A 5,936-nucleotide genomic window follows, 5' to 3' on the forward strand; every position below is an offset into this window, starting at 1 on the left:
TAAGCATTTTGTGGGTACCAACTCATTTAATCCTCACAAAAACTCTGCCAGGCAGGTACTATTATTATCTCATTTTATAGAAAAAGAAGCCAAAGCACAGAGAGGAGAAACATTTTTCCTAGAGCCACACAGCTTGTAAGAATAAACTAAAGATCCAAATCTCTGCCTTTTGGTTATAAAGCCTGCATTATCTCCCCAATTTTTTCCTTCTTGACTATTGTGACACAATGCGGGGTGAAATCCTTGCGCTAGAAGAGAATCAGGAGAAATGTCTATCCATTCTCTGGATCTAAGCTTCTTCTGATCTCAAGTTGGTAAAACAAGGGACTCCAAGCCTTAGCCATGAGACCCTTACCCCCTTGCCTGAGTGTGTTGTGGTCCTGACACAATGAGTCCTGACTGGATCATCAAGACTTTTGACAGGAGGAGGTGGAAATGGGAATAAGAAGTCTGAAGAGGGATGTTAAGTAATTAAAAGCAAAGCTTTAATGGAGAACGAAATTGATCAAATTACGTTCTTAGATGGTGGCAAGTATGAATATGAAAAAAGGAATCCCACCATTATGTATATTGTAATGCACCAATTAAAATAGATAGATTTTTAAAGATAAAGGTTATAATGCACTAATTTAAAAAACTGTAAGTAAATAGGAGAAAGACCATTAGAGGAAAGGGAAGCAGGGGAGGAGGGGAGGGAGAGGGGAAGTACTGGGGACTGAATTGGAGCAAATTATACTCCATGCTTGTAGAATTGTCAAAATGAAGCCCAATATTATGCATAACTATCATGCACGACAAAAGAATTAAGAAACAACAAAGTTACCATTTCCGAATCACCGATGACAAAAGTTATTGGAAATTATGATCATGGGAAAAAAAAGTGCTTTGGGGGTGGGTGTTCTGTGGGTGATAAGGAATGTTGGTAAAGGAACAGAGAGAAGGAAAGACAGAAGGAAGGGGAGGGAGATAAATGAGGGAAGTGAAAGAAGGAAGAGGCAGTGACAAGGAGGGAGGGTCTAGTGCTGGAAAGTCCTAGAGGAGTCACATTTGTCTGCCTGTAGGACTTCCTGCTCTGTGCTGATGTCTCCTGAATTTTCTTGCAGCTCTGCTTTGCGAACCTGACGGTGAGTTGCACTTCCTCTACTTCCTCACAGTCTGTCACTCAGCTCAGATCGGGAGACCAGTGGATGGCCCTCTGAGCAGCCCCTACCTGTCCAAGATGCACCTGGTGATAGCTGCTGAGGTGTACGAACATCAGTGGCTCCCCTGAGCCCAGGCTGCTGAGTCGTGTCTGCCCAGCTGGGTGATCAGGTCTCGCCTGGCCCACTCCTTCCTATCTGGGAGGTCTCAGCACAGGGATGAAGAAGCTATTTGCACAAGAGAGGCAGAGGGTGCCAAAGGCTGACATTAGAAGAGTCTCTGTCCTCCCTGCCCCAGGGGCTTCAAGTCCCCTGGGGACTCTGCCATGGGTGATGGAGGAAATGCTGAAATCACAGAGCCATGGAGAACAGCACTGAAGTCCATCCAACGAAGTGGTCCTGTGCCTCCTGCCTATTTTTAGCTCCCCTCTGCAGCCACAATTGTTGCCCCAGTTCAGTTTCCTCTCTCCGACTGGTTTATGCAAACATACTTTATTGCTCTGATCCTGATTCACAGTCTTGCCTTTCTCAGAAGAGGGGGGTAAAAAGTCTTCTGCCATGAGAAATCTCACTAAAGCAGCTTCCAATATAATATTTACTAGAACTGCTGTCTTGTGCATAAGGTACTAACCTAAAGGTTAAGAGAGGACGTTGTGCTACCTCCGGGGATCAGGGATTCCTGTGACCAGAGAGATCAGAATCACCTTGGCGCTCTGAGTTCCTTCCCTAATGTTTGTCCAAGCCCAGCTCCTGCTTGGTGTTAATGTCACACGAGCTTTGTTCTTGGTCTTTCCTTTACCCTTAAACTCAGGGGCCAAATTCTAGCCTAAGCAAAATCCATAGTTACATCAAGGATAAAGAAACAAAATTTCCAGGGAATCTCTGCTGCCTGAGAATTATTGGTGACAAGCTTGACCTGCAAGTCTGAGCTCGAGGCTCTTGTAGTCAGCCCTGTGTGGCTTCCAGCTCCACCTGCTTCCCTGCCCTGGATAGAAGCTCGAGTGGACTCCGGGTGCCTTAATGCCTTTTTTATTCCTTCCTCTATTCAGCTCCAAAAGCTGTAATGCTCCTGTGTCCTCTGGGGACCAGCTTTCTGAGGACAAAAAGAACAGGGTATTCCATGCCTCAGGTCAGAGGGAACATTCTGGTAACCACAGATGAAACTGAGATTTTAAAAGACCTGGGGAAAAGCCTTGTGGGAGGGGGGCGGCGCAGAATTGGAAATGATAGACATTAGTCTAGGAATCATCTCTCAGTGATCCAGAGTACTGATCGCTCGCATCTGGTGAGGAGAGGAAGAGGTTTCTTTCAGGGGAAAAAAAAATTAAATCTCCCACATGTCAGAGGCTCTAAGAGTTGGATAAACACGTGCCCAAAGATTTGTGAGATTTCATAGGCTGTTTCAACTGGGAGTGCTAAGGGGAGAGGGGAGAGTATAATGCACCTTTACCATCTTTATTTACCCAGAAAACTAGTCCCTAAGGCCCCAAAGGATCTACCCCTGAGGCTTAAGGCATGGACTAAATTTTCTTCTCCTGTGGCTGCAGCAGAGGTCTGGGTCGAAGTCCCAGATCAAGGGAATGGGGCTGTGTGGATGTCCACAGGGCACTTCCCAGCAATGGGACTAGCGACAGCAGGGACCAGACATAGTCGACACAGAGGGGTTTGAGTTCCTCTGTGTTGTTCCCACCCTGACTGATTCTTCAGGTCCACATTCTGTCTTTGAAACAGCATGTGTCTGAGACGGGAGGGGTAAGAGAACAGAAGAGAATAACAACCATGTGATAGAACATGGTCCAAAGAAATGTATTGGCTTTTATTAAAAATCGAAGCTTCCCCATTTCCAATGCCAACTGCAGCGACTGTCTTCAATATTCCTGCCCTGGCTTCCAGAAAGGGGTTTTCAGTTCCTGGGTAGAAACTTCAAGAATTATAAGATCCTAGTCACAGTGTTGCCTTCTGGAAGTGGCTGCTGTGGCCTGTGGCAGGATGTGTGAGGATGGACAGGGTGGGTCCATGGCAAGAGGAAGCCCATGGGCCACTTTAGGGAACATAGGGGTATTGTGTGGCTGAGGATGGAATGCCTCTCACCAGGAACTGTGAACCCCATGGCCCGGGACTCTATCTGTTTAATTATTCTCTCCAGAGCTGTTTCTACATCTTGTGCTGACAACCAGGCCTTCCAGGCCCATAGAGGGGAGCTCACTGACCCTGACCTGTGAGACCCGGCTCCTTCGTCAGCCGCCACCTGTCCAACCCCAGTTCAGCTTCTTCAGAGAAGGCCACAACCTGGGATCAGAATGGAGCAGCTTCCCAAAACTCCAGATCCCCACTGTGTGGAAGGAGGACTCGGGGACCTAATGGTGTACCATGACGACAGCGGGGAATAACCCCCACAAACAGAGCCAGAGTTCCTAATTACAGGTGCAGAGTGAGTATCTAAGGACTGTGCTTCCAGAGTCCGCTGGGGAGAGGATGGCAGATGACCTCTCCTGTCCCTGGGATGGTAGACGTGGAGGGCAGCTTCAGCTATCCTGGTATCCTTCCCTCTCCAGGGTCAGCTTGACCAGGTGGCAAGACAAGGCTTGGCAGAAGTGTGTGTAATAGACTATTGGAGAAGACTTGTGGTGGTTTTGGTGGTGGGGCTTGATTTTGAAAGAGTACAAAAAGAAAATTTTAGTATTATGAACCATGTCATACCATATCAGACTGACACTTCTGACATGATCTCCTGCAAAAACCCAACATTTAGTTAGGTGCCAGGGTTCACGCCTGTAATCCCAATTACTTCGGAGGCTAAGTCAGAATGATTGAAAGTTTGAGGCTAGCAAGATCCTGGCTCAAAATAAGAATTAAAAAGGGTGGGAGGTATAGCTCAGTGGTAGAGCACCCCTGGGTTCAATCCCCAGTACAGAGTTGGAGGTGTGGCCGGAGTATGACATTCAAGTCTACTACCTCCAGAATATTAGGTAGTCCCAGACTTCTAAAAACTCAACACTAGTGAAACAAAACCTGCTATCTCCACCATGGCAAAAATTATTTAACAGCTCGTACACAGCAGGTGTCATTTTAGTGCTTCACATATATGTTTAATTGAAGCCCCACACCTGCAGGAGATAACTATCATTGCATCTCTACTTACAGATGGGAAATTGAGTCTTATAAAATAATTTGATAAAGCATGCACCACAAGCAAGAGTTGGAACCAGTATTCACACCTAGGCAGACTGACTCACAATTTGGATTTGTAATCACTATACTACTGTGCCTTAAAAAAAAGAAAGCTTGAGACTCAGGGGAATGAAAGTCACATTGTCCTAGGCAAAGAGGAGATGCCACATTTTCCATGGTGATATTATAATATCTTTCTAACCCTATCTTCACCACCAAACTAGAAGTGATTCCAAATCAGTAGAGCTTTCTCCTCCAGTCAATACATCACGACTTTGCCTTCAGCTTTGCCTTCAAGACCCCATACCTGCTCCCTGGGCTCCAAACACTCCCTACTCGGGTTTCTCCCACATTATCTGGTGTTTTTTGCAGGAATCCCTGTCTCTGACGTGAGCTTGGAGACTCAACCTCCAGGGGGACGGGTGATGAAGGGAGACAAACTGGTCCTCATCTGCTCGGTGGCTAAGGGCACAGGAAACATCGCCTTCGTCTGGTACAAAGGGCATTTGGGTTTAAACCTGGAAAACAAGACCCAGCATTCACAGACAGCAAACTTCGAGGTCGCACCAGTGACGGAGAGTGATTCTGACCAGTACTACTGTGCAGCTGACAACGGCTATGGCCCCAGCCTCAGCGGACTGGTGGACATCACTGTCAGAAATGAGTTCCAGTGTGGTGTTAATGGGCCTCTCTTGGGGTGCTGGGGTGCCTGCAGCTTGGCCAGCTCGGCTCCGTGTTCCCCTGGGGTGCCTTGGGGAAGTTCCATGGGTGGAGTCTCTGGGGACAGGCAGGTATTATGGGTCTAGTGCACCAGTGGAGACACGTCTCTGACAGTCCACTGTCTCTGTCAGTTCCAGTGTCCTGTCCTGTGCTCACCCTCAGGGCTCCCAGGGCCCAGGCTGAGGTGGGAGATGTGGTGGAGCTTCACTGCGAGGCCCTGGGGGGCTCTCCCCAGGACGTCACCCTGGGGAACAGCTCGGCGCCCTCTGGGGGAGGAGCATCCTTTAACCTCTCCCTGACTGCAGAACATTCTGGAAACTACTCCTGTGAGGCCAACAATGGCCAGGGTGCCCTGCGCAGTGAGGCGGTGACTCTCAATTTCATAGGTATAGCTTTGGTGGTGGGGTTGTCTCCATCAGCCTCTTCCCCAGCACCCCAGGAGAGGCCCATTGACACCCCAGTGCCTCTGCTGCTCTACTCAGGACGAGGGTCCTGTGGAAGGAGCTGGAGGTTGGGTGCCTCTCTTCTTGCATCAATGTGAACAGCTGCAGATCCCTAAATAAATAAGTAAATCGGTCCTGGGAAAGCAGCCGTTGAGCAGAGCCTGTACCAAGAGGTCTGTCCCAAAACTCAATTCCTTCCTACAGCAGCTTAACCCCACGTCTCCCCCTCAGTGCCTGCTGAACCCATAAGCGAACATCTTCAAGTTTCGTTGAGGGGCTGCTCGGCAGCGTTGGTCTCATCACTGTAGTCCTGTTATTTTGCTACTGGCTCAAGAGAAAAATAGGTTAGTATTTATAGAGGTGGGTATTTTGTGACCTCAGATTTCACTGAAATAGGCTGGGAGGATAACATGTATACTGCAAAGGATAAATATATGCTTTTAGCCACCGTACTACGGATTTT

At 48.0% G+C, this 5,936-nt stretch overlaps 1 pseudogene; it reads left to right on the forward strand.

Moving 5' to 3' along the window:
- The first annotated feature begins 227 nt into the window (after window positions 1-227).
- Window positions 228-5,571, forward strand: LOC143389036 (Fc receptor-like protein 1; annotated as a pseudogene).
- The last annotated feature ends 365 nt before the right edge of the window (window positions 5,572-5,936 follow it).

Source organism: Callospermophilus lateralis, unplaced genomic scaffold (assembly GCF_048772815.1).
Source record: "Callospermophilus lateralis isolate mCalLat2 unplaced genomic scaffold, mCalLat2.hap1 Scaffold_43, whole genome shotgun sequence".
Taxonomy (NCBI): Eukaryota; Metazoa; Chordata; class Mammalia; order Rodentia; family Sciuridae; genus Callospermophilus; species Callospermophilus lateralis.